The following is a 27371-nucleotide window of genomic DNA, read 5'->3' as shown; positions in this document are numbered from 1 at the left end:
CCACTACTGAGAACAGCCTAGCTCCATCCTCCTTGGAATCTCCCTTCAGGTAGTTGAAGGCTGCTATCAAAGCCCCCCTCACTCTTCTCTTCTGCAAACTAAACAAGCCTAGTTCCCTCAGCCTCTCCTGATAAGTCATGTGCCCCAGTCCCTTAATCATTTTTGTTACTCTCCATAGACTCTCTCCAATTTGTCCACATCCTTTTTGTAGTGGGGGCCCAAACTGGACACACTACTCCAGATGTGGCCTCACCAATGCGATACGGAGGGGAATATTCACTTCCCGCAATCTGCTGGCAATGATCCTACTAATGCAGCCCAATATGCCGTTAGCCTTCTTGGCAAGCAGGGCACACTGTTGACTCATATCCAGCTTTTTGTCCACTGTAATCGCCAGGTCCTTTTCTGCAGAACTGCTGCCTAGCCAGTCAGTCCTCGGTCTGTAGCAGTGCATGGGATTATTTCATCTTAAGTGCAGGACTCTGCATTTGTCCTTGTTGAACATCATCATATTTCTTTTGGCCCAATCCTCCTATTCGTCTAGGTCACTCTGTATCCTATCTCTACCGTCCATCATATCTGCCATTCCCCCCAACTTAGTGTCATCTGCAAATTTGCTGAGGGTGCAATCCACCCCATCCTCCAGATCATTAATGAAGATGTTGAGCAAAAATGGCCCCAAAACAGACAAACTGATCCCTTGGGCACTCCACTTGTTACTGGCTGCCGATGAGACACTGAGCCATTGATCACTACCCAATGACCCTGACGGTCTAGCCAGCTTTCTACCACCTTATAGTCCATTCATCCAACCCATACTTCAGTAACTTGCTGGCAAGAATACTCTGGGAGACTGTATCAAACACTTTGCTGTAGTCAAGGTATATCACTTCCACCTCTTTCCCCACACCTACAGAGCCAGTCATCTCATCACAGAAGGCAATCAGGTTGGTCAGGTGTGAGTTGCCCTTGATGAATCCATGTTGACTGTTCTTAATACCTTCCTCTCTTCCAAGTGCTAGTAAATGGATTCCTTGAGGACCTGCTCCATGATTTTTCCAGGGATTGAAGTGAGGCTGACAGGTCCGTAGTTCTCTGGATCCTCTTTCCTCCCTTTTTTGAAGATGGGCACTAGATTTGCTTTTTTCCAGTCCTCAGGGACCTCCCCCTGTTGCCACAAGTTTTCAAACGTAATGACCAATAGCTCTACAATCACATCAGCCAACTCCCTCAGCACCCTCGGATGCACTGCATCTCACCCCATGGACTTGTGCATGTCCAGTCTTTCTAAATAGTCCTGAACCTGTTCTGTCACCACTGAAGGCTGTTCACCTTCTCCCTATTCTGTGCTTCCCAGTGCAGGAGTCTGGGAGCTGACCTTGTCTGTGAAGAGAAAGGCAAAAGAATCGAGTACTTCAGCTTTTTCACATCATCTGTCGCTAGGTTGCCTCTCCCATTCTGTAAGGGACTTCCCTTGAACTCCTCTGTGTTGCTAACATAACTTTAGGAACCCTGCATGTCCCTTTCTAGCTGCAACTCCAGTTGTGCTTTGGCCTTCCAGATTTCACTCCTGTATGCTCGAGCCTCAGGGCATATCCCACAGGTCAGTGTGGTTTGGCTGTAGAATGAGAAGACAATTCCAGTGTCAGTCACCCGTCACCTCTTTTCTCAAGAGTCTCAGCAAATGAGTGGGGTTGAATGAGCCTCACTATTTATTGAAACAGATAACATAACATGGCAACAAAGACAACTTGGAGTTACAACACTGATTATCTCTGCCAAAAGCCTGGATCATCTGAAGAAATGAGTGAACACAATAAAAACGTAGTTGTGTGACTAATACTTTTACCTCTAAAATGAATTTGAGTCAGCTGAGTTCATGAATATCGCAGCAATGCAGACATGAAGGTTTATGGAACCAGTGAACTTGAGGCAATTGGCCCAAGGGAGGTGAGTGCTGCCCTCCAACAGAAAGTCAATGGATGTTGGGTGTCTACTTACCACAGGACCAGCTGAAAATCACATCCACACCGTGGCTCTAGCAGCTAACTGAGGTCAGGTCATGACCTCAAGGCAGTGTTAAGTGTCCCAATTCACTTGTCCGTTAAATGTTAAAGTTATTGCCTACGTTTATCTGTAGCCGGCTGAAGGCTGTTTGCATTATCTGTGTATCTTGTTTGATGTGTATTAGTGCAACTGAATTGGCCTGCTGCTTCAATGTTCTTTCTCATGTCTGTATCCTGGACTTAAATCAAAGTGTGCTTTGCAGTTAAGGAAGAGTTTTCTTCTTGTCGTGGTGTTAATGAAAATGAATGAAATGCTCTGGATTATTGTCACTAAATGTATTACCTATATCTCTGTAATGAAATGGGCCATAAACCAGAATTGGAGCCTTACAACTGTGAGTGAGAAGACTGTTAGCTTCATAGCCTGGGTCATTACACTGGAGAATGGGAGATCCACAAGCTTTGTCTGTTTTCAGTGACCAAAGAAAGATCCATGGTGTGCTGAAAGGGATTGATAGACTGTTTTCAGCTAAAGAAAGACACACTGGATGGGATTCTCTGATCTTTTTGGATGCTGCCAGGGGAGTTTCCAGATACAAGACAGAGTTCCCCAAATCCACTTGGGTCAACCCTGAGGAACTCATGAAGACTCTAAGAGACTGGCAGATTATGACTTCTCTGCTACCATTTAGACAACACAATCTGATCCAGCTGTAATGTATTTTATCTGCTTTAACCTCTCAATAATTCTCTCATTTCTTTTTCTTAGTTAAGAAATCTGTAGTTAGTTTACGAAAGAATTGGGTGCTGTGTTGTTTTTGGTAAGAACTTGAGCACCCAGTGATCTAGGGTGAGCGACTGATCCTTTGGGGTTGGAAGAATCTAGTTTATAGGATTTCTGGTTTTCATAACCCTTTATCACAAAGTCCCCTTTGTCTGGGTGGTAAAGAGAAGCTAGAGAGTATAAGGGGAGTGTCTGAGACCACAACAGTGACAGATAGTGATCCAGAAGCATACTTTCATTACTGGCATGGTGAAATCTAATGATGAAGTATACTCCTAGTCTGGGGTATCTGCCCTGGTTTCTGACGGTCTGACCTGAGTTTGGCACACTTAGCTGTGAACCACTCCGAGCACCATGACACAAACCCCCTAATTAAAAAAAAAAAAGCAAACTTAAGCATGAGTTTAGCTGTAAGCCATCAATGATACTTCTCTCATGTTTACAGTTAAAGACCTTTTTTTTTTAGATCAGTGCCTTAGATCAGAATATTCAAAGAAGATGAGTTTTAAATTCATAATCATTGAGTGTTTGGACAAGAAGTTATGACAATTTGAACGAGCTGAATTAGTTTTTTAAGAAAACCAATTGTAATAATCAATTGTAACAAAAAAGGCCAGGAAAATGTGGCATGCTAAAATGTGTCAAGTCAAAACAGCTCAAGGCTCACAGACAATGTTTATCATGAAGTTCTTGTAAATGAGCTATGGAGTAGGAAAGATTCACATAAAGTCTTTGATGAATAAGACCAAATAATGAATACTTTCAAGGAAATCATTTATCTGGACATCAACAGTCAAGAACAACAAAAAGGCACAGTAATTGACATTTATTATAGAATTATAGAATATTAGAGTTGGAAGGGACCTCAGGAGGTCATCTAGTCCAACCCCCTGCTCAAAGCAGGACTAACCTCAGCTATATCATCCCATCCAGGCCTTTCTCAAGCCTCAGCTTAAAAACCTCTAAAGATGGAGATTCCACCACCTCCCTAGGTAACCCATTCCAGTGCTTCACCACCCTCCTAGTGGAAAACTTTTTCCTAATGTCCAACCTAGACCTCCCGCCCTGCAACTTGAGACCGTTGCTCCTTGTTCTGTCATCTGCCACCAACGAGAACAGCCTAGCTCCATTCTCCCTGGAACCCCTTTCAGGTAGTTAAAGGCTGCTATCAAATCCCCCCTCATTCTTCTCTTTTGCAGACTAAACAAGCCCAGTTCCCTTAACCTCTCCTCATAAATCCTGTGCTCCAGCCCCCTAATCATTTTGGTTGCCCTCCGCTGCACTCTCTCCAATTTGTCCACATCCTTTTTGTAATGGGGGGCCCAAAACTGGACACAATATTCTAAATGCGGCCTCACCAATGCCGAATAGAGGGGAAGAATCACTTCCCGTGACCTGCTGGCAATGCCACTCCTAATGCATCCCAATATGCTATTAGCCTTCTTGACAGCCATCTAGCTATCTAGCAAGCTAGCTATCCACATACTCTGCTTTTATTTAATGTGAATATAAAGTACACAAATACACACAAACTTGGTAGGCACGCTCTAAGGTTACCTTAGATGTTTTTGAAAATCCCACCAGGCACCTAAATACGTTTAAAAATGGAAATTCTGAATAAAGATTTGATTCACTACTCTCAAAAGGATGTTATTGAAATGTTTTGTTTTCATCATGTTGAAGTGAAACGACCCTTTAGAATTATAATAGAATAATAAATATTAAATGCAATATAGTAAAATATTAAGTATAATGTGAAATAAAATGTATTTAAGTATATATAATGTATACATATAATCATGTATTACATATTAAATTTTAATATTTTACAACGTAATAGAACATACAAATAATAAGAACATAAGTACGGCCATACTGGGTCAGACTAATGGTCCATCTAGCCTAGTATCCTGTCTTCCGACAGTGGCCAATGCCAGGTGCTTCAAAGGGAATGAACAAAACAGATCATCATCAAGTGATCCATCCCCTATCACTCACTCATAGCTTCTGTCAAACAATCAAAACAAAACAAGAAATCTGGAACAAAATGAAATGGGAAAGTAGATACACAAAACATTAGGTTTCGAATATTTGTGTGTGGAACATTTTGCCCAAAACTGGCACATTTCTGCAAGTTATTTAAATATCAACAAAACAGCATTTTGCAAAGGAGAACTGTTTAAACAATTTTTTCGGCCCATCTCTACATCTATTATTACAAAAGGTGCTTCCCTTTGTTTTCAATCTCCCAGGTCCCTGCTGAAGTGTGTTGAAGATATGGAGAAGGGCCACCAGACCTGTGTGACTGAGACAGAGTTGCTGGGATTCTCTGATTTCCAGTCATTGCAAGTCCTGCTCTTTCTGCTGGTGTTCACCTTCTATGTGATGGCCCTGGTGGGGAACACTCTGATTGTTATTGTCATGATCGCTGACTCTGCCCTTCACACCCCCATGTATTGCTTCCCCAGGAATTTATCCTTCCTGGCAGATCTGCTACACCTCAGTCACCCAGCCGAAGATGCTGGTGAACTTGCTATAGGAGACCTAGACCAAGTCCTTTCCGGGCTGAGGTACTCAGATGTTTTTCTTTGTTCTCTTTGGCATTACGAAGTGCTGCTACCTCTGTGTCATAGCATATGACCGATACGTGGCCATATGCTATCCCCTGCAATACACCCTCATTATAAACCAAACCCTCTGCGCTCAGATGACAGCCCAGGGACAACTGTTCGGTTATTTCTAGCACACACAGATTCAGCTCAATGGAGTTACTGTAGATTTACACAAGTGGAAATAAGATTGGAATCTATTTATCTATGTATGTGTCTCTCTCAGGTCTCTGTACTGCCACCCATCCCTGGGCTAGCTGAGTACCTTCCACATAAAAGCAGCAGCCAGATCAAAGTCTTGTGAACTTGATGAGGTCATTGGGTCTTCTCCTTTTGGGCGTATAAACCCTGCTTGTGTTATGCCGGCTGTTGGTTTATTGTTTGCTTGTGTAACTCCGAGGGATATGACAGTATGAAATCCTAAGCTCTGTGTTGTGGACATATTGCCAAGCTGACGGCACATTTCTGCTGTCTCTCAGGGGCTGCGTGTTGTGCTGGATTCCAGACAGCTGCCCTGGCTGGGATAGGTGTTTGACACCTGGCTGAAGGACCACCCCTGACAGACATCAAGACTAGGCTTTTGGGGGTCATTGATTTTTATGGTCTTTGAATGAATTCCCCACCCTGTCCCAGGAAAACAGGCAGCTAGAGAATGGAATGTCACAGTTTAAACCCATGGCACAGAGACGGGGGTCTGGTGAACAGCACGGTTTTGCTTTCTGCAGCGAGAGACCGAACATGGACACAAACAGGAAGGACAGAAAGAAGCAAAAGGGAAGAAGCGACTCTACCCAGCTGGAAATTCTGATGAACCTGGGACTCACGGAAGGGGTGAGATCAGACCACTGGAGGGGTCTGCATCTGCCCTCTGCCGAGGGCATCTTCAGGATGGTGGAAATGATGTGATTGTAGGACAAGAGGATGAGCAAAAACGGAACCAGTGAAAGGAACACCGTAAGGATGGTAAGAGCAACTTCATTCTGGCGGGTGTCTGTGGAGGCCAGTCTCATCACAGGGAGAATGTCGCAGAAGAAATGACTGATTCTATTAGACCCACAGAAAGGCAGCAGAAATATGGAAGGGGTGTGTCCAAACGCCGCCAGGATACCAATGGTCCAGTCAATTGCTCAACTAGGCTGTCCCATCATACCATCCCCTCCATAAACTTATCAAGGTCAGTTTTGAAGCCAGATAGATTTTTTTGCCCCCACGCTCCTCTGTGGAAGGCTGTTCCAGAACTTCACTCCTCTGATAGTTAGAAACCTGCATCTAATTTCAAGTCTAAACTTCCTGATGGCCAGTTTATATCCATTAGTTCTTGTGTCCACATTGGAGCTGAACTTAGATAATTCCCCTTCCTCCTTGGTATTTATCCCTCTGATGTGTTAATAGAGAGCAATCATGCCTGCCCTCAGCCTTCTTTTGGAGAGGCTAAAGAAGCCAAGCTCTTTGAGTCTCCTCTCATAAGGCAGGTTTTCCATTCCTCGGATCATCCTAGTAGCCCTTCTCTGCACCGCTCCCAGTTTGAATTAATCTTTCTTAAACATGAGGGACCAGAACTGCACACAGTATTCCAGGTGAGGTCTCATCAGCACCTTGTATAATGGTACTAACACCTCCCTATCTCTACTGGAAATATCTCATCTGATGCATCCAAGGACAAAATTATCTTTTTACACAGCCACATCACAGTGGTGGCTCATAGTCATCCTGTGATCAACCAATACGTCATCTGAGCTGCCTATTTACGTCACTTGAAGATCACTCTCCACTGATTCGAACAGAGCTACACACATTTACACCAACTCAAAATCTTCCCCATTGACATCAATGGCACTAACCTGGTTTACATCAGATGGGGATCTGAACCAGCCACTCTTTAGTGATACAGCAAACTGCTTTTCGGATCACACAACATATATGTCAACTAACATGATCTCAAACATTTTGTTCTCCCCCCACTGCAGCAATTTTAATGCAGTGTCATATCTGCAGTTGTTTTGCCAATTACTTTTAACATCTCCTGGGTTTTACATCATGAAAAGTGAATGTAGAGTGGCTGTCCGAAGCCATAACTAGCATGAGGAGGAAATAGAAATCTGACAGAGTTGCTCAACTATTCTGAACTCCTTTCCCACAAATAGAAATGACAACACAAGGTGCAAAACCATGAAAAGCCCTAAGTTCATGTACTAGGGACTACATAGAAGCAGAGGCTAAGGGATGCACATGGTGCTACTATACGATAATATCATCACTAGGACACAGCAGAGGGTGAGGGGCAGGGAAGGGGTGTGTAACAGAGCAGAGGATGGTAAACTCCTCACCTGCCTCTGTTGGCCATAGCCTAAGGGGCTCCGGCAGAGCAGGTAACAGCTGTGGCCTTGATTAGGCTGAGTCAGAACCCTGGCCTAACAAGGAAAAAGGGAACAGATGGTGACCTGGCTCAGGGAGATAAATAGGCCAGTGCCAGAGGCCAAAAGGGGCATAGCCAACCGGGCAGGGGAAGTCTGCGAGACAGGCTGCTCGTGGGCCAGGACTGAAGCAGAACCCTGAGCCTCCAAGCTCCTAGAGTGTCTGGGGCAGAGTGTGGGACTGTGTTGTCTGCACTGTAAATAAAGGGGCACGGCTAACTGGAACCAGAGAAGGCATGGTGAGTCCTTTGGGCCCAGGGGAGTGGACCCTGTGGAGGAAAACAGGGGCCCCAGCCACCCAGCTTGCTACAGGTTGGCTATACTATATAATGGGCACTAGGGCAGCAGAGGGTGGGGGCGGGGAAGTGAATATATTTGAAACACACTGCCTGATGGGTGCATGTGTGTGTATCCCCTCTGGTCTCTCTAATTATCTATCTGTCCATCTAACTGTCCACCTAGTTATTTGTCTGGAGAATCATCTGCCAATCCACCTATATGTCCATCTTGCTCTCTATCTGTCCAGCAAGGTGCCTGTCCATCTTTCCTCCTGCTGCTTCTTGTCCTCCCAATTATCTATCCATCTGTCTGACTGCCCATGCACACTTCTAGAGAGACAAGGTGGGTAAGGTAACATTTCTCATGGGACCAACTTCTGTTGCTGAGAGACACAAGCTTTCGCGCATACATAAAGCTCTTCTTCAGGTCTGGGAAACTCACCCATATGTCAAGGGACAGTGTATTAGCTACTTACACTAAACAATCTGTTCACACTTTGTATCTAGCAGTGACACTGAGTTAGTTTCCCAGAGCTGAAGAAATGCTTTGTGCAAGTATGAAAGCTTGACACTTTCACCAACATATGTTGGTGTAATAAAATACATCACCTAACCCATCTTCTCTCTAATATCCTGGGACCAACAACACTGCAAACATCTACACTTCTGTCAATCTGCCTTGTCATCCAGTCATCATTCATCTGTCCAATCATCTTTTACCCACTTGGTTAATTGTTACATCAACCTGATCTATCTATCCTATCTATCTATCCATCTATCGCTAATGGGCCCATCTCTGTGGAAAGTGGACTTCAATAAATGGAGTGAAAAGGGCACATCTGCCTCTACCCAGCCCGGGCAGGTTTGCAGTGTCATTGTAGCCGTATTGGTTCCGGGATATTAGAAAAAGAAGAAGGGTGCGGTAATATATTTTATTGGACCAACTGTTGGTGTAAAAAAGAAGCTTTTGAGCTATATAATACTTTGCTGCAGTGGGGGATAGTTAATATGATACCAATTTTTTTAAAAAGGCTCCAGAGGCGATCCCAGCAATTACAAGCAAATAAGCCTAACTTTAGTACAAGGCAAATTGGTTGAAACTATAGTAAAGAACAGAATTATCAGACACATTGATGAACATGATTTGTTGGGAGAAGAATTAACATGGATTTTGTGAAGGGAAATCATACCTCACCAATCTATTAGAATTCTTTGAGGGGGCCAACAAGCATGTGGACAAGGGTAATCCAGTGGATAGAGTGTACTTGGGTTTTCAGAAAGCCTTTGATGAGGTCCCTCAGCAAAAACTTTTTGAGCAAATTAGGGAGTGTAGCCAGAAGGTGTGGCCTCCCTCAGAGATTAATGGCGAGGGAGAGCCAAACCGCCCCTGGGGTATGGAGCCCGGGAGTACACCACCACCTGACTGGAAGCAGGTGGGCGAGCCTAGGAATATAAAAGGCAGGCCTGCCCAGTCAGTCAGGACCCAGTGGCAGAAGGAGAAAACGTCTATCCCTTGGCGCCTGGGCCTGTGCCTGCACCCAACCGTTACCTGGAGCAGAGGCTGCCGGAGCTGCCCACTGCCTGGGGCCCCGAGGATATGGAGGAGCTACCTGAGCCCGGAGAGCTGGAAGAGTCCCCGGGGCCTTGAGACCTGGAGGAGCCACCCGAGCTGCTAACCCCCTGCAAGCCAGAAGAGCCCCAGGGCCCTGTGACCTAGAGGAGCTGCCCTCCGCAGACAACTCCGAACAGCTCCCGGACCTGCTGTTGAGTGACGAGGCCAAGGGCTTCTGGAATTTCCCTTGAGCAGAGTGCCCCGAAGAGACGGGGAGTGACTTAGGGGACCAGGTACTCTAGGGAAAGGGTGGGAGGAAGCAGCCCAGGGGCAGCCGACTACAGTCCGGCTGAGCTTATGCTTGCACTGAGTCAGCGCATTTCAGCTGGAGCCCCCCGACCCAGTGATGGGACACCCCTGTCATTGCCCAGAGCCCTCTGCCTACCCCAGCCCAGGGGTGATCGCCTGCTAAGGGCCAGAACCTGTTCCCTGCTCTCTGCCCCACCCTGCCTAAGGGCCAAGGCTTTGGAACTATTTGCTCACCCCTGGGGGGGCTAGAGACTGTTTTCCCTGCTGCCGGCTGCCCTGTCTGAAGGCTGGACCGTGGACTAATTCCTCGCCCCTCTGGGGGCTGGAGACTGTTCTCATTTGCTTTGCCCACCCAGCCTAAGGCCTGGGGCTCTGAACTGCCTACTCGTCCTACTAAGGGCCAGAGACTGTTTCCATTGCTGGCCTGCCCTGCATAAGGGTCAGGACCTTGAACTGTGTGCTCATCCTACTAAGGGCCAGAGACTACTTCCCCGTTTGCTTGGCTCGCCCCACCTAAGGGCCATGGCCTGGAACCAGGGCTCGTCCTAGTAAGGGCTAGAGATTGTCTCCTCTTTATTTGGACTCCCCACAGAGGGCAGAGGGTGGGAGGTGTGGCCTCCCTTAGAGACTGATGGTCTTTACAGGGAGTCATCGGATAAGAGGGAAGGTCCTCTCAAGGAAAAGAAACTAGTTAAAAGACAGGAAATAAGGGTAAGAATAAAAGGTCTGTTTTCACAATGGAGGGAGGTAAATAGCAAGGTCCCTCAGAGATCTGTCCTTGGTTCAGTGCTCTTCAACATATCTGGTTCAATGATCTGGTAAAAGGGGTAAACAGTGAGCTGGCAAAGTTTACAGATGATACAAAACTACTGAAGATAATTAAATACAAAGCTGATGGCAAAGTGTTCCAAAGGGATCTCACAAAATTGGGTGACTTGGTAACAAAACGGTAGATAAAATACAGTACTGATAAATGTAAATTAACGCACATTGGAAAACATCATCCCAACTGTACGTGCAAAATGGTGGGGTCTAAATTGCCATGTACCATTCAAGAAAGAGCTCTTGGGGTCATCATGGATAGTTTTCTGAAAACATCCCCTGAATGTGCAACAGCAGTCAAAAAAGCTAACACAACCATTAGGAAAGGGACAATAACAATACCACTATGTAAATCCATGGTATGTCCCCACCTTGAATACTGCATGCAGTTTTGGTCTCCCCATTCCAAAAAAGATACAGTAGAATTGGAAAAGGAACAGAGAAGGAGAACAGAAATGATTAGAGGTACGGAACAGCTTCCATATGAGGAGAGATTGAAAAGACTGGGACTTTTCAGCTTGGAAAAGAAACAACTACGGGGGATATAATAAAGGTCTATAAAATCATGAAGGATGAGGAGAAAGTGAATCAGGAAGTACCATTTCCCCCATCACATAACACAAGAACCAGGGGTGGCCCAATCCAATGGATAGGCAGCAGGTTTAAAATGAACAAAAGGAAGTGCTTGTTCACACAGTGCACAGCCAACCTGCAGAACGCATTGTCAGGGGACGTCGTGAAGGCCAAAAGTATAACTGGTTTCAAAAAATAATTACATATGTTCATGGAAGATACGGCTATCAATGGCTATTCGCTAAGATGATCAGGGATGCAACCCCATGCTCTGGGTGTCCCTAAATCTCTGACTGCCAGAAGCTTTGACTCAACAACAGGGCATGGATTACTCAATAACTGCCCTGTTCTGTTCATTTCCTCTGATCCATCTGACACCAGCCACTATAGGAAGACAGGATATTGGGCTGGATGGACCACTGGTCTGACCCAGCATGGCCGTTCTTATGTTCATATGTAGGCAGAGGCTGCTGACATTTCACAGTCATGGAAATTAAATTTCCCATTTCAGTCTTATAGAGATTAAATTTCATTTTAAAATATATCATGCTTTTAGGTAACTGACATATATTCTTTCTCACTCCATTTGCAGCTAATTTCACAGTCAAAGCAGGTGGGAATTGGAGCTGAGAAGAGGCTGGAGGTATCTTGGTCCCCGGGGGCTGATCAAAGAGGTGGAAATGAAGTCTGTCCATAGTGCGTGAGACGCTTGACTTTAAGTATACAGTTGTTTCTATAGGTCTGATCACAGATCAGCAACATGAAGGAACCCTGATCAATTTCATTTGAAAGATGTTAATTTCATTTTATCTTGCTTAGGATAAAAATAATCCTTACATAAAAAATCCTTGTTTCATTATGTGCTCATTAAAACAATCCCCATTAGCAACATATCTACTAAAAAGTAATTTCTCCAATTAGCCAAGACGCACCCATGACTCTGCAGAGATTTACAGAAGGACACACAGGTTGTTATAACTTCAGGTGCCTTAATTTGCACTCTGAGAAACGTTATGCTCAGCTGCGACCTGGGTAATACCTGGAGATTTGTCAAACCTCTCAAGGAACTAAAGGTCAGTAGCAGAAACAAAGTTACTCATCATTTTAATGGGTCCCACGGCGGGCCATTAGAATGGAAACATTCTCGAGAAATGCAGGTCGCAGCGGGAGTCCCATCGGGGCTGATTAGAAAAGAAAGTCAGAGGCATGGATTAAAGTTAGAGAAAGGAAAGGGAGAGTTTGTTTCTATGTCAAGCAGCCCCTGATGTGTAAAGGGAAAGAGGTCATGCCAGTTGTGCCAGCCCCTGTGAAAGGTGATCCTTCATTCACAAATTCCACCAGTCCCCCCAAGTGAGGGAATGCAAGGGGGAAGGAGGGAATGCTGTGAAACTGACATATAAACAAACCAGAGAGTACCACTCGGTTGGCCAAGGCAGCACGGCCCAAACACAGCGAGTGAAAGGCAATTCCAGGATTGTAGGCCTCAGTGATAGAAATCAGCCAACGCACCTGGATTGTGACAGGCTTTGCTGTCCCGCCAGCGATCCCCAGCTCTGCCCTCAGCCCTAACCCACAGCCCATCTCCACCTAATGCTATTAATGTCTGGGTTTACACGCACACACAGGTGCCCTCAGTCCTGACTGTATAGTGCCCTGGCGGTCACAGTCCGCCCCACAGCTCTGCCAACCCGCAGCCTCCTGCTATCCCAGTCCTGGGCTCCTCCACGCCCCCTAAATTTCTGTGAACGCCCATTAATCCTGGCTTGTAACCCAGCTTCTATCCTGTATCTGGGCTAACACTCAGAACACACACAGCTCTGCCACTGCGCTTCAATCCCGACCCGCAGACACCTGCTGTCCTGTCCCACTCCCTCCACCTCTGCCAGTGCCTTCTCACAAATTGTGTGGTCAGTTGCTTGACCACTCTTTGGTGTGGCATGAAATAGGTTCAAGAGAGCAAATAAGCAGCAAGTCAGGTTGATCACGATGAACTAATAATAACATAGTGCAGGAGAAAGGTTCAATACGATGCCAGTCTCTAGGCAGACATCTCGTTGTAGTGCTGTTGTATTCTCTTCCGCAGAAGCTGATTAAATATCGGTTCAGATGACATACACAGCACCTTGTACCTGCAGACAGGCTGGGTATAAATAGATGGCTTTAGGGGTATAACTTTGACAGCACAATTACTTTTCCACCCTGTTCTTCTGGTACCACAAGGTAGCCCCATCTCTTTGTTCAAACGTGTTTCAGGTACCAAAGGGCATAAGGGCACCTCCTAGGTTTGACTAGGCCGAGAACAATCATATAATAGAATCCTAGAAGATGAGGGTTGGAAGGGACCTCAGGAGGTCATCTAGTCCAACCCCCGGCTCAAAGCAGGACTAACCTCAGTTATATCATCCCAGCCAGGGCTTTGTCAAGCCTCAGCTTAAAAACCTCTAAGGATGGAGATTCCACCACCTCCCTAGGTAACCCATTCCAGTGCTTCACCACCCTCCTAGTGAAAAACTTTTTCCTAATGTCCAACCTAGACCTCCTGCCCTACAACTTGAGACCGTTGCTCCTTGTTCTGTCATCTGCCACCACCGAGAACAGCCTAGCCCCATCCTCCCTGGAACCCCCTTTCAGGTAGTTAAAGGCCGCTATCAAATACCCCTCACTCTTCTCTTCTAAAGACTGAAGAAGCCTAGTTCCTTCAGCCTATCCTCATCAGTCATGTGCTCCAGCCCCTCATCAGTTTCCTTGAACTTTGCAATGATGTTCAAAAAGGACAGGGACACGTATATCAGAAGAATCCCAGGCACAGCTATAGACTGGGGACCGATGATCTAGGCAGTAGTTTGGTAGAAAAAGACCCGGGAGTTACAGAGGGCAAGAAGCTGAGATGAGTCAGCCGCACGCCCTGGTTGCCAAGAAGGTTAACGCATATTGGGCTGCACTAATAGGAGCTGTAGTAAGAAGTGAGAGCTTAAGGCCTGTAAAACAGGCTAAGGCCTAAATGGAAAAAGCCAAGTGAACAGAAGTATAAGGGGTGTGAGATAGCGAGAGCAGAGGACAGCAGGAGAGTGGTCCTATTTGTGACCCGGGAAGTGGGTGGGTGCAAGCCCGCCCATTGCGAAAGGCCCCTCCCCCAGCCTAAAGGGAGGAGTCACTGGACCCGGGAGACAACTAGCTTTGGGGGACAACGAATGAAAAAAGCAGGGAGGGGCGTGGGGGTCACAGGGTCAAAAGGAGGAAACCAGAGGGGGACACCGAGCAGAGAACCCCGGACAGCGCCCACTGCTCCCGGAAGGCATCAAGGGAGCCGGCGGACGCTGCCCAGAGGAACTCTGCCCGGATCCGTGAGCACACGAGGGAATGGAAGTAGGCCCCACAGTCGCAGAGTGCCCCCCTGGCCAACCTCCTCTCCCTGGTCTTGTAGATGGCCAGTTTGGCCAGGGCTAGGAGGAGGTTGACCAGGAGGTCCCGCGACTTTGTGGAGCCACGGATAGGGTGTGCGTAAAGGAACAGGTCCGGGGAAAAGTGCAGCTAGAACCTCAGCAAGAGGTTCTGGAGGAGCCGGAACAGGGGCTGCAGCCTGGCGCACTCGAGGTAGACGTGCGCCAGGGTCTCCCTCATGCCGCAGTAGGGACAGGCATCGGGACGAGGGGTGAACTGCGCCAAGTACACGCCCGTGCTCACGGCCCCATGCAGGAGCCGCCAACTGATGTCCCCGGTGGGCTGCGGAGTCAAGGTGGAGTAAAGACTGGCCCACTGGGGGTCCTCGCCCTCCGCAGCTGGTAACAGGTCCCGCCACTTGGTGTCAGGGCGGGACACGAGGGCGAGGAATTGAATGGTGTGGAGCACGAGCGTGTAAAGATGGTCCCTTGGCACGGTTCGAAAAAGGACCGGCTGCAACTCGTGCAGCCGGCTCGGGGCGTAGGGGGAAGGAGGCCGGGGGCGGGGTCACGGGGCCAGGGCCCGATGGAGAGCACCGGAGGGCTGGGAGTGAGGGGGGGGGCGGGGACCACCCTCTCGCAGGACCCGCTCTAGGTAGACCCGAGCAGCAGGGAGCAAGGCCGCCTCCACCTCCTGGAGTACGCGCCAGGGGGTGCGAAGGATGGAGAGCCCCATGCGCCGAGCCAGTGCCCGGGGATCCACCCAGTCCCCCCGGGCATAGTCCAGGAGATCTCCGATCTTGGTGACTCCAGCCAGGACCAGCCTCCGGCGCACGGAGAGAGTCTCCGCCGCCTGCACACGAAGGTGGGGGTTGTGTAGCAGGGGCTCCGAGAGGAGATCCGCCCCCTCGGTGGCCACAAAGGGCCTGGAGACCGCAAGCAGCCTCCAGACGCAGAGGAGGTCCCGGTAGAAGACCGGCAGCTCGGAGAGGTCTCGTGGAAGACCCCTCAGATGGAGATAAAGGAGCTGCCGGTCGTATCGGAGCCCGCAGAGGTGGCGGAGGAAGGTGTGCGTCAAGTGGCTCCACGCTGGACAACCTGCACCATAAAGGAGTCTCTGCAGGGCCTGGAGGCGGAAGGCATGGACCTGGCTGCGGAGGCAGCACAGGCCCTGCTCTCCCCCCTCCAGAGGAAGACTCAGAATCCCTGCAGAGATCCAGTGCAGTCCTGACCAGAAGAACTCCAGCATGGTCGTCTGAAGGTGGGCCAGGAAACCCGGGGGCGGAGCCAGGGTGTTGAGCTGGTGCCAGAGCATGGACAGGACCAGCTGGTTGAGCACCAGCGCCCGCCCCCGAAGGGGGAGGCACCGGAGCAGTCCCATCCGTCTCCGCAGCCGCTCAGACACCCTGCCCTCCAAATCGTGCCAGTTCTCCGCCGGGGAGGGATGGGTGGCAGAAAGGTAAACGCCCAGATAGAGCAGCGGACCCGCGCTCCACCGAATGGCTTGAAGCGCGGGTGGGAGGGAGCTCTCCCGCCAACCGGCCTCTACCATCAGGCCAGAGCTCTTGACCCAGTTGACCCGGGCGGAGGAGGCTGCCGAGTAGACGGCCAGGCAGGCCTCCAACCGCACCAGGTCACCCGGGTCCTTGACCGCGAGGAGCACGTCGTCAGCATATGCTGACAAGACCAACCTCAGCTCTGGCTCACGGAGCACCAACCCCGTCAACCTCCGACGGAGGAGAAAGAGGAAGGGTTCGATGGCCAGAGCGTACAGCTGGCCTGACAGCGGACAGCCTTGACGAACCCCGCGCCCAAACCTGACCGGCTCAGTCAGGGTCCAGTTGAGCTTGACCAAACACTCCACGGAGGCGTACAGCACCCGGAGAAAGCCCACAAAGCAGGGCCCGAAGCCAAACGCCCGCAGGGTGCCCAGGAGATACCCGTGGTCCATCCGGTCGAACGCCTTCTCCTGGACCAGGGACAGGAGGGCGAACGACAGGCCGTCCGTACACCCGAGCTCCAAGAGATCCCAGACCAGATACAAGTTGTCAAAAATGGTCCGGCCTGGGACGGTGTAGGTCTGGTCGGGATGGACCACGTCCTGCAGCACGGACCCCAGCCGCAGCGAGATGGCCTTCACTATGATTTTATAGTCCGTGCTGAGGAGCGAGACAGGACGCCAGTTCCGAAGGTCACGGAGGTCCCCCTTCTTAGGCAGCAAGGCGAGCACGGCCCACCTGCACGAAAGGGGGAGCGCTCCACCACCCTAGGACTCAGCCCAGACAATGGCGAGGTCCGGGCCGAGGACGTCCCAGAATGCGCAGTAGAACTCCATGGTCAGCCCGTCCATGCCCAGAGATTTATAAGTGGGCATGAGGCGGAGGGTAGCCAAGAACTCGGCCAGAGTGAGAGGTAACTCTAGCCGGTCCTGGTCGCCCGTGCCGACTGTGGGGAGTTCATTCCAGAGGACCCTGCGGGCGGCAACGTCAGTCGGATCCAGGGAGAAAAGGTCAGCGTAGAAGGCCCTGGTCCTGCCACGCATCTCCACCGGATCCTTGAGGGGGGCGCCGTCGGCCGCCAAAGGGCAGATGACGTGCTTCCGGGCCCCCCTCCGTTTCTCCAGGACATAGAAGAAGCGGGAGCCGCGGTCCATCTCCTGAAGGAGACGGATGCGGGATCGAACAAGGACGCCCCGAGCCCGGAGGTCTTCGAGGGCCCAGAGCTCCTCCCGCTTCTCCCAGCACGCTCCGCAGAGGGACGGATCACAGGGGCTGGCAGCCAGAAGCCTCTCCAGCTCTAAAACCTTCCGCTCCAGCTGCTCTATCTCCGCATCCCTCCGCCGGCTGGCCCCCCGGGTATAGTCACGGCAGAAGAGCCTGGCGCGCACCTTCCCCACGTCCCACCAGCACCGCGCCAAGGAAAAGGCACGCCTCTGCTCCCGCCAGGCCAGCCAGAACTCCCGGAAGGACGCCATGAAGCCCACATCCTCCAGCAGGCTGTTGTTGAAATGCCAGTAGGCCGGCCCCGGCCTCTCGGCAGTGAGAGAGGCTGTCACAGACACCAAATGGTGATCCAAGAAAGGGGCCGGCTGTACGCCAGAGGAGTGGGCCCGTGAAAGATGGTGACGGGAAATATAAATGCGGTCCAACCGGGAGCAGCGCGACCGGTCTTCCCCCACCCGGACAAAAGTGAAGGTGACAACGTCGTCCGGGTGGTGGTCGTGCCAGACGTCCAGCAGGGAGTGATGGTCTATGATCTCCGGGAGGACGTCGGCAGCGGCCGGGCACTGCTCGGTCCCCGTGCGGTCCCGTTCCTCGAGGGTGGTGTTGAAATCCCCGCCCAGGACCAGGCACTCGTGAGGATCCAAGGTGCCGAGGAAGGCGGACGCCTGCTGGAAGAAATGCACCCTCTCCGAGCCCGATGTCGGGGCATAGGCGTTGACCAGGTTCAACGCCAGCCCCTCCATACGGACCCGGAGGTGCAGCAGGCGACCTGGCACGACCTCGGCAACCCCCAGCACCTCGGGCCGTAGGTCGGGGGAGAACAGGGTGGCCACTCCGCCCGCGTGGGTGGAGAGATGACTAAAGAACACCCCGTCCCCCCACTCCAGCCGCCAAACAGCCTCGGTGACTCGATCCGTATTGGTCTCCTCCAGGAACACTACCGAGTACCCTCCGCAGGAAGGAGAGCACTTGGTTCCTGTGGAGACCCATCCTACAGCCCCTGGCGTTCAGAGTGGCGAAGACTGTGGGAGCCATGAGGAGGGCTGGGGAGGATCCTCACTGGCAGGAATGCTGGCAGCCCCCGTCAGGCCCTGCAGCAGTCCGTGACCGATCCCAAAGGCCAGAAGGGAGTCACGGAAGCTGAGGGCCCGTCGGTAGGAGGCAGCGTCCTGCCTCCTGGTCCCTTTCCCCTCCTTCAGGATAGCCCTCATGGCCCGAAGGATGAGATGGAAATCCCCCCAGTGCTGCAGGGCAAGCTGCACCCGATTCCTTGCCCCACAACAGTCACCCAGGAAGGTCCGCAGCTCATCCCGCAGCGCCCCGGGGGCCAGGGTAGAAGACCCCGGACCATCCTCCGGCCGGGGCCCTGCAGCGGCCCCGTGGCCAACAGAGACGGGCAGGCAAGGAGCAGAGCCCCGACGAGGCGCCGATGACACGGGCACCGCACTGCCCGCCCCAGCCCCCGGCACAAGGAGCGGCGGCAGAGGGAAGACAGCAGACCCAGATGGGAGGGAAAACTCAAATACCACCTCCTGGGAGTCGGCAGATGGCAGGGGGAATGGCACGACCCCAGGGGCGGTAACAATCTGGGAGGTGGGCAGGGGAGGGGCAGGAGTAGTATCGGGGCGGGAGCGGGGGTCAGGGCCGGGGATTGGATCGGGGACAGAAACAGGGGTGGCGTCAGGATCAGGGGCCCCAGGGGCAGCGCCGCCATGGCATGACGCTGCCGGACCCAATGCAGGGGTCAGGGACAAGGAGTCAGGCGGGGGGCCCTCACTGACATTCAGCGCGGGCGCCAGGATGAGCTCAGTGCCTGCAGCCCCCATAAGGGACAGGGGGAAGCTCGGGTTGGGGCCCCCAGGAGGGGGCAAGAGACAGCTGCTCTGCCTCAGATACCCCAGGGCCTGGCTGCCCGGCGCTGGCCGTCACCTCGAGAGGCCCGGCGGCTGCTGATGGTAAGCCGGCCACAGCCGGGCAAACGGGGGCATCGGGTGGTGGCAGCGCAAGGGCATAAACAGCCGTCTGGGGAGAAGGGGAAGGAGGGAGGGAAAGGGCCGGCTCAAGACCGCTGAGACCGAGGCCCGGTGGCAACAGGTCGTCCGCTCCCGGGTGACTGGGGTCAGACCCAGGGACTCAATCTCGGCAAAGATGGAGCTATAGTCTCCCTCCGCCACCCCGATTGCCACCGGATCAATGACAGGAGGCGAGGGGGGCGAAGGGGGCCTCCAAGATGGGGGCGGAGCTACTCCACCACGCTGCTGCAACGGCCTCCTCAACTGGCACCACCTGCGGGATGGCGTCGGGGGGCGCAGCCGAAGGATCAGCGGTGGTGGCCCCCTTCCGGGACTTCCGGGGGGCTTCCTCCCCATCCGAGTGAGCGGGGAGGTGCCGAGCCTTCTTCCGCTTGCCGCGCTTCTCCCCGACGAGCACCCAGCCCTCCAGAGTGTTGACGGAGGGCGGGCCCGCAGGGCTGGGGCCAGGGCAAAGGCGGTGAGATCAAGGGTCGAAGGGGCGGGGACAGGGCAGCAAGGGGTTGGGGAACCTCCCCCTGGGGCAAGCCCTCTCCCAAGCCCGGAGCCAACCCGGGCGCCCTCTCCCCCACGGACCCCGTCCCAGAACTCACTGCGGGGGTGACGGGGTCCGGCCGCTCACTGGGGCACGACAGGGGGGCCACCCCCGTGTCCCGAGCGGAGATGGATGTAGAAGGAGAAGGAGGAGGAGGGGCGGCCACGGGTGCTGGGCGTCCAGGGCTGCTGACGGTGGTAGGGCCGGGGTCCACCGGGGCCTCGGGCGACCCAGGTGCTCCTCTGTGCCGGGCCAAGGGGCAATCCCTCCGGACATGCCCCATCGCCCGGCAGAGGAAGCACTGGGCCTCCCCCGAGGAATAATGCACCCGATAATGGGCCCCCTGATGGGGCACCAAAAAGGACCCCTCGAGAACCCCCCCGTCACGCGCCACCGCCGGCGGCACCTGTAGCTGCACCTGCCGGCGGAAGGACAAGACGTGACGGAGGGCGGGGTCCTTGCAGCCCAGCGGGAGAGGGCTGAGGACCGAGATGGGCTTCCCCAGGGCGGAGAGGAAGGGGAGCAGGGCAGCGTTGGGGAGGAAGGGCGGGACGGAGGTCAGGACCACCCGGATGCCCAGGTCCTCCAGGGGGACGTAAACGCCCCCCACCGCCAGGCCCCTCTTGACCGCCTCCTGGGCGGCGGCCTCCGATGCCAGGAAGAAGACGACCTTCCCGTACATCCTGGAGGCCGCCACGATGGCCGAGGGCCCCACCACCCACGCCAACGCCCGCACATAGGTCTCGACGTGGGGCGAGGCGGGCACCAGGAGGCAGCGGACACCATGCTTCCTGGTCAGGGTGGGGAAGGGGCCCCGGCCGCTGGAGATGGAACTAGAGGAGGCGGCGGGGGCAGATGATGAGGCGGTGGCTGGACGGGGGGCAACTACCTGGGCGTACACTCTGGGGTGGGGAGCAGAAGCACCCCCAGAGCTGGAGGAGGGGATGGCAGAGGAGGGGAGGGCCGTGGCCGATGGCGGGGCCGCGGAAGGGAGGGGGGCCCGCCCCCCCGGGGGGCAGTGCCTTCCGGGCGGGGCCCTTGCCCTTCTTCCAGCCCTGGCCCTTCCTGCCGGTCGAGGGAGGTAAAGCAGCAGCGGTGGAGGTCCCCCCTGCGCCGGCTGCCGCCGGTGTCTCGGGAGGGGCAGCAGTGGTGGAAGGAGTGGCGGGTGCAGCGGCGGCCATCGGGGCGGGCAGGGGAGTGGGATTTGTGGAGGGGACAGGGGCCATCGCAGGGGCTGTCTGATCCATCAAAGGGGGGCACGGAAGAGCAAGCAACCGGAAGGGGAAGGAAGGAGATAGGGGGCAGGTCCAGACTGACCGCCCCGCCCTGCCAGGCTGCGAGCAGGGCGGGGTTCCAGGGGCAAACACCGAGGGGAAAGGGTGGTCTGGGAAGGGGGACGGACAGAATGGCTAACCGCTCCTCCCCGCTAGGCTGCAGGCTGGGGAGGAGGGTGCCGCAAAAAGGGGTGGGCAGGGACGGGGCGGGAACGGGGGGGGTCCGGCTCCTCCGGCTGCACTGGGAAGGGGGGGGGAGGGTCACAAGCTCATCGGGGAGTGCGGTGAATAGGGGTCAAAAGAAATAGGCACCGGGGTCCTGGGGGCTCACGGGCACTTAGGAGCACCGGGGCATGCTGAGCGGGGGAGGGGGCAGGTCAGAGCGAGAAAAGGCAACAGGGGCATGGGGATGAGTAGGGGCAGGCACGGAACAGGGGCGGGGCAGGGAGGAACAAAAGGCTCCAAGGAACAGGGCAGGAACAAGCAAAATAAGCTGAAGGGCGGGGCTGGGTGGGGCAAACAAAACAAACACTCAGGGCCGGGGAAGGACAAAGGCAAGGGTCAGGCCAAACTATACTAGGGGCTCCAGAGGGCAGAGCAGGGAGCAAGGGGAGCCCTCCGACCCAGCAAGGGGAGGAGGGCCAAGGGCAGGGGAGCACAGGCGCCCAGGTGGGCCGGGTGGTGGAAAAGTCCCAGTCCGTGCCGCTGCAAAAGTCCCAGGCAGTCCAAGGGACGAGCGGCCCAGCTGAGGGCGAGGGGGGGGCAACAAACGGTGGCTGGGGGGCAGCGGAGGGGGCAACGACGACGATGATGGTGGTGGTGGTGGGCCGGAGCAGGGAGCAGATGGACCTGGGGGGAGGGGAGCTCCACACTACCCCCCCCCCCACAGAAACAACAGTACCTGGCCCCACCACCACAAGAGCAGATGGCACAGTCACTCAGTCCAGGATACAAAGCAGCCCCCTCCGGAGCACTCCCCCAGCAGCAGCAATGGTCGCAGGGATGGCAAGCAGTCCCCTCCTTGCAGGCACAGCAACAGCAGCAATAGCGGCAGCAGGCTCCCAAGCAGCAGCCAGCCCAAGAAGGCCTCCTCACCCGTGGTGGCAGTATCAGCAGCGGCGGCGAAAAGCCCACTCACCCACTCCCCCCAGCCAGCCGAGAGGGGGGCAGGCCAGCAGGGCCCCCAAGCAGCAGCAGCAGCTCCATAACCAAGCAGTCTCCTCCACAGCAGCCACAGAAGAGTGTGGAGGGACAGATGGGAGCCCCAGAATGCTCAGGGCTCTGTTCCCTGCAGACTGACTAAGTACCATCAGGGGGCAATTAGAGGCAGCTGGGGCCAATGAAGGACCAGCCAGGTGCTTCATAAAAGCCCCCCCCCCCCCCCCCAAACAGTCAGGGCACAAGCTGGAGGAGTGGCTGTGGCTAACAGATGAGAGTGGAGAGTCCTGTGGACAGAGAAAGGTACCTGGCTCAAGGAGCCAGAAGGAGGGGGAAGACTGGCCCAGGGGAAGACAGAGCAGCTGGGGAAACAGTGCCAGTAGTAGATAGCTGCTGCTCATAGGGCCCCTGGGCTGGGACGCGGAGGAGCGGGTGGGCCCGGGTCCCTACCCCCTCCTCAGGGAAGGCGGGTACTGGACACGCCCTGACCCCCTACGAACAGTACAAGCCTCCAAAATCGCCCTGCCCCAGAACAAGCAGGGAGACGGGTTCATACCCAGGACTCACGCATTGTTTGGGCCAATGGCACATTCAAAAAGGAAATGAACGAACACAGTGTCTCGTATCTTGTGCGTTGCTGGAGACAGGGAGCTGGGCCTCGTGGGCTGTGTGCAGTCAGGGAACATGGATCTTGGGACCGGCTGCATCGGACCCCTGTGATGTGTGAATTAGGCAGCAAGGGGCCGTGTGATGGTCCCTGACAGTGGGTGGCAAGGGGAGGTGAAGGTGTCAGTGTATGACCTGGGTGAAGTCACTTCAGGCTAGATAATCGGGAAGGCTCCGGTCCCGTTGTCCTCGCCAGGCCCCTGTGACCACGGCAGCCCCCGCACAAAGCGGCTGAGGAAGTACAAAAAGCAGCAGAGCTCACAGCCGTCAGCCACTTACCTTATAACTTAACTTGTTGTAGCGGGGATCCCCTACACACAGCATGCTGGAGGCATTGTTGTAATGGTAACGTCTGTTACAGGTCTGGTCCCTTATCACCATCAGGATCACTTCCCAAAGGCTGTTGGTTGTGTGGTTCGGGGAGGTCCTACGCCAGCCAGCCACGCTGCAAACGGTCCATGGGGGGACACGGTGAGGAGCCGGTGGTAAACTGATGGTGCTCACCGTGTTAGTCAGATTTGCGTTGTAACTCAGCTGCCGGAGCAGAGAGGGGAGACGAATGAACCCAGCCCAGGAACCTGTGCGTGTGCGTGTGTGTGTGCGTGCGTGCGCACACACGCTGGAGTAAGACAAATCAGAAACTCATGAATCAGGTGGCGGGAGGATGGGATGGGATTGGGCGGTCCCTGCAGCAGTGTGAGGTCACAGGGGACAGGGGGATGAAATCGGGGAGGTACCTTCAGCAGCATGATGTCATTGTTATGAGTTGTATTGTATTGCGGGTGGGGGATGTGGCGCACTGCGCTGATCACTTCTTGGCTCCCTCCACGTCTCCTAATGTTGTGGGCTCCCAGTGTGACATTGATCTTGCTGCAAAAACCAAGAGCAACACGTGGGGCGTTAGGGGCAGGGCAAGAAGCTGGGGGAAGGGCGCAGGGACAGTGATATGGGGGGAAGGGGCATCCTGGGGCTCTCAGGCTGAGATCTCAGACTCAGATCTCGGCCTGAAAACCCTCACCCCACTGCACACATGCCGGATGCCATCCGGCCCCAGGGCTGGGCAGTGGCTGGCTGGGGGGTGGGAATGGGGCACAAGGGGCCTTTCCCCTCTATGGGGCACTAGCTGCAGTACAGAGCCCCTGCCCCGTGGCATTGGGGTCCCAGCCAGTGTCTGCCCTAGCCCCCTTTGCTGTTCCTCTGATTCCCTTCACTGCCCGGTGTTCTCCCGGCCCCTGGGGATCCCTGCACCCCAGGGACCCCCCCAGCTAGATCCAGACAAGGTCTGTGCCCGGCTCCCCCAGCCCAGAGCCCTGCCCAGCTGTCCTGGGGCTGGGAGCCCCCTGACCCTGATGTGCTCGTTCCCCGTGACTTACGATGGTGCCAGAGCTCCTGGCCCCCCATCGCCCGCTAATTCCTGACCTGCCCCCCATGCAGAGATGCTTACTCTCCATTGCAGTGAGCAGCTGTCAGCACAAAGTTCTCCGACAGCAGGAACCCTCCACAGCGGGAGATATTTTTTCCACGTTGTATTTTCAGATAGGCCATGTAGGGCCTGGAGTGTGGCCGGGCTTCCTGTCCCCCGATGATCTCTCCTGGGGGGAAACCAGATTAACATAAAGGGCCTCATCATCTCCCAGGGACAGGCTGGGACCGAGTTGCCCATCTCAGAAACTCAATCCATGCCCCCCCAGTGATGCTCTCCTTGTGGCATCCCTGTGCCTGGATCCCTGCTACTCTGCCCAGTTCCCCCCCAGACAGGATGGCCCGTGGGACCAGAGGGTGAATCTAAAGCTCTGACATTGCTGGGTGGAGACTCGATGCCAAATGCACCAGCAGTGGGTCAGTGATTGCGCGGCCGGGGTCACCTAGAACCCCACTGACATCTCCCCTGCTGATGTTCCACCTTCTCCGTCAACTTACAGTTACAAGCCCGGTCTCATCCAAAGCTGACCCTTCAATCTGTTTTTCAACCACTAATTGGGTTTTCTAGAAAATGAACATTTTCCCAGAATGTGTCTCCTCGCCCCAAACACTGCATTGTTTTTCTTGGAAAACTGATTATATCCCCTGGTTTTCTGCACTTGTCAGCTGCAAATTTGCGGGCTTTGGTTGCCAATTGTTTCTTTTTTTTTTTACTTTTGGTCACGCTAGAGACTGAGAAGGAATGGCAAGGTATGCAATGGAAACCTGCTGTTTTCCACCCATTTAGCCCTGATGCCTTCTCTGCCCATAACCCATAACTGCTTTTGCTTCTCTGAATGCTACCCACATTGCCAAGGTCTATGGCAGCATTATACGCACGCCTGGCTAGCCAGCAAATTTGAACTAAAAACGCAATGGGAGGAGGAACTAACTGCTAACTAAGTGGAAACAAATTTTCACCAGCGCTCCAGCCTGCTCCTTACACCTATATTTAAGATTAATTCAGCAGCAAATTACATGGAGGATGTATTGGACCCGTGTTCAAAAAGGCGCTACTAAGTCAGACAAATATTGGTGCTGTGATTCAGAAGTTGTTTGCTTAACCCATATGCTCTGGGAAAGCTCATAGACCCGTGGGCTTTGGGTGGAACTGAAGGGGAGAGCTCATTTTTTCCTTATCAAATAAAATTAAACATGTAATTTTCAACTGAATGGGTGTTAATTGGAGGAGGAATAAATCTGAAATACTTTGGCTAAGCAGAGCACTGATAATGGTGAAATCCAAAAAGCGACCAACAATCAAAGAAGGTTGGAGCCTGGACTTCCTAAGCTTGGGAAGAAATGGAGACCATTACAGAGATACTTCCAGGAAAGTATCCCATATCTTTGACAATGTTTCTGGGGTATCTGAATGATCCGATCAAATGCATGGGCCCCCTTCACCTCCCCCTTCTCTCTGCCCACTTCCTTCCTCTCCCCGTCTGTATTTCCGGCCTCTGAATTTTGCTTCTAGTCTTTATCAGAATTCAGTAATTTTTCTTATGTTGGATTTTTATAAGTATCTCAGGTTTGTTAATTGTGGAATACAATAAGGGATTGATATTCTAACCATTCATATTAGAGATAACAAAATGTTTCACGCATAGCTAAGGTGAGGAAGCAAATACTTCATATTTTCGGAAAGTTTATATACCATGAAATGTATATGTATATTTTTTTCTTTTTCTTTTCTCACTCTCTCCAGATGTCTTTTAAAAAAATGAATTAAATGTGAATAGGAGAACAAATTCCTTTTGGCGTTTTCAAGGAAAAGTCAAAATTTCCCGTGGAAAAACTCTGAACGAATCTCAACCAAGCTGGATGAAACCAAAACTCGACATTCAGTGTAAAGACAGCAGGGTGGAGGGGAGAGAAGGGCAAGGAAGAACTAGTGAAGCTGAAGGACAGGGCTGGCACACGACGGAATGGGGGTAAAGTGGGCAGGGATGGATGGGCTAGCTGGCCCCTGGGAAGTTTTTGACACTACAGGCCCAGTTGAAATAAATACCCGGGCAGCCACAGTCAGAGCTGAACCAGTCGAATGGCAGATGTGGGTTAAAATCAGTTTCGTTAAACCCGTGCAAGTCCGTGAGTCGCTCAGACCTGAACGTTGGCAAAGACGACTCAGGGATGTTGGTTTGGCTTCCAAATCAATGAGGGAAGTTTGAAAATCTGAGGCTGTTATTTCTATATTGTCCCCCGTTGTGCTGCACACAGCACAGACCCCAAGCAATATGGGAGCCCCTCTTTGCACTTGTTGTGGCACCGTCCCTTCCCTAAAGAGCTTCAGTTTAAAACCTTCAGACAAATGAAGAAGGAGGTAGAACCCAGGAGTCCTGGCTCCCACCCCCCTGCTCTAACCACTAGACCCCACTTCTCTCCCAGAACTGGGGATAAAACCCAGGACTTCTGGCTCCTGGCGCCCACTTAAGATCCCCTCTGTCTCTCTCCTTTTCCCAGTCTCCCTCTCTGTCTTGCAGGGGCTTTATCTGGGTACCAACTCTGCCGCTTGCACACCTGCACCCACACCTCCAAACCCTTCCCGAGCTGGGTTTGGGGAGGCAGCGATCACCCTGGCAGATGCATCTGACTCTGGGGAGGAGCCAGGATTCGCAGAGAGCCCAGAGAGCTCCCGATTCCCCGTCACTCACCAGCCCCAGCCCCACGGGGAGAAAAAAGGCCGCGGGCAGCAGGATGAGGATCAGCATCATGAGTGTCTTGGAAAAATGAATTCCCTTGTGCCTCCACCCCGGGGGATTTATAGAGCCACTGGCAAACCCCAAGTCACATACGCTGT

At 53.2% G+C, this 27371-nt stretch overlaps 1 long non-coding RNA gene across 2 annotated transcripts; it reads left to right on the top strand.

Moving 5' to 3' along the window:
- The first annotated feature begins 22694 nt into the window (after window positions 1-22694).
- Window positions 22695-27371, top strand: LOC137147947 (uncharacterized). Of its 2 annotated transcripts, none has more exons than XR_010918392.1 (3): window positions 22695-22750; window positions 26280-26505; window positions 27055-27371. It is a non-coding gene; the product is annotated as an uncharacterized lncRNA (long non-coding RNA). The 2 variants fall into 2 exon arrangements; XR_010918393.1 differs by having other exon boundaries at window positions 27035-27371.

The sequence above is a fragment of the Emydura macquarii genome, unplaced genomic scaffold (genome assembly GCF_026122565.2).
Source record: "Emydura macquarii macquarii isolate MOO-44397 ecotype Brisbane River unplaced genomic scaffold, CSIRO-AGI_Emac_v2 contig_582, whole genome shotgun sequence".
Classification (NCBI taxonomy): Eukaryota; Metazoa; Chordata; order Testudines; family Chelidae; genus Emydura; species Emydura macquarii.
The sequence above is the reverse complement of the archived record's forward strand: the minus strand, read 5'-3'. Positions and strand labels throughout refer to the sequence as shown.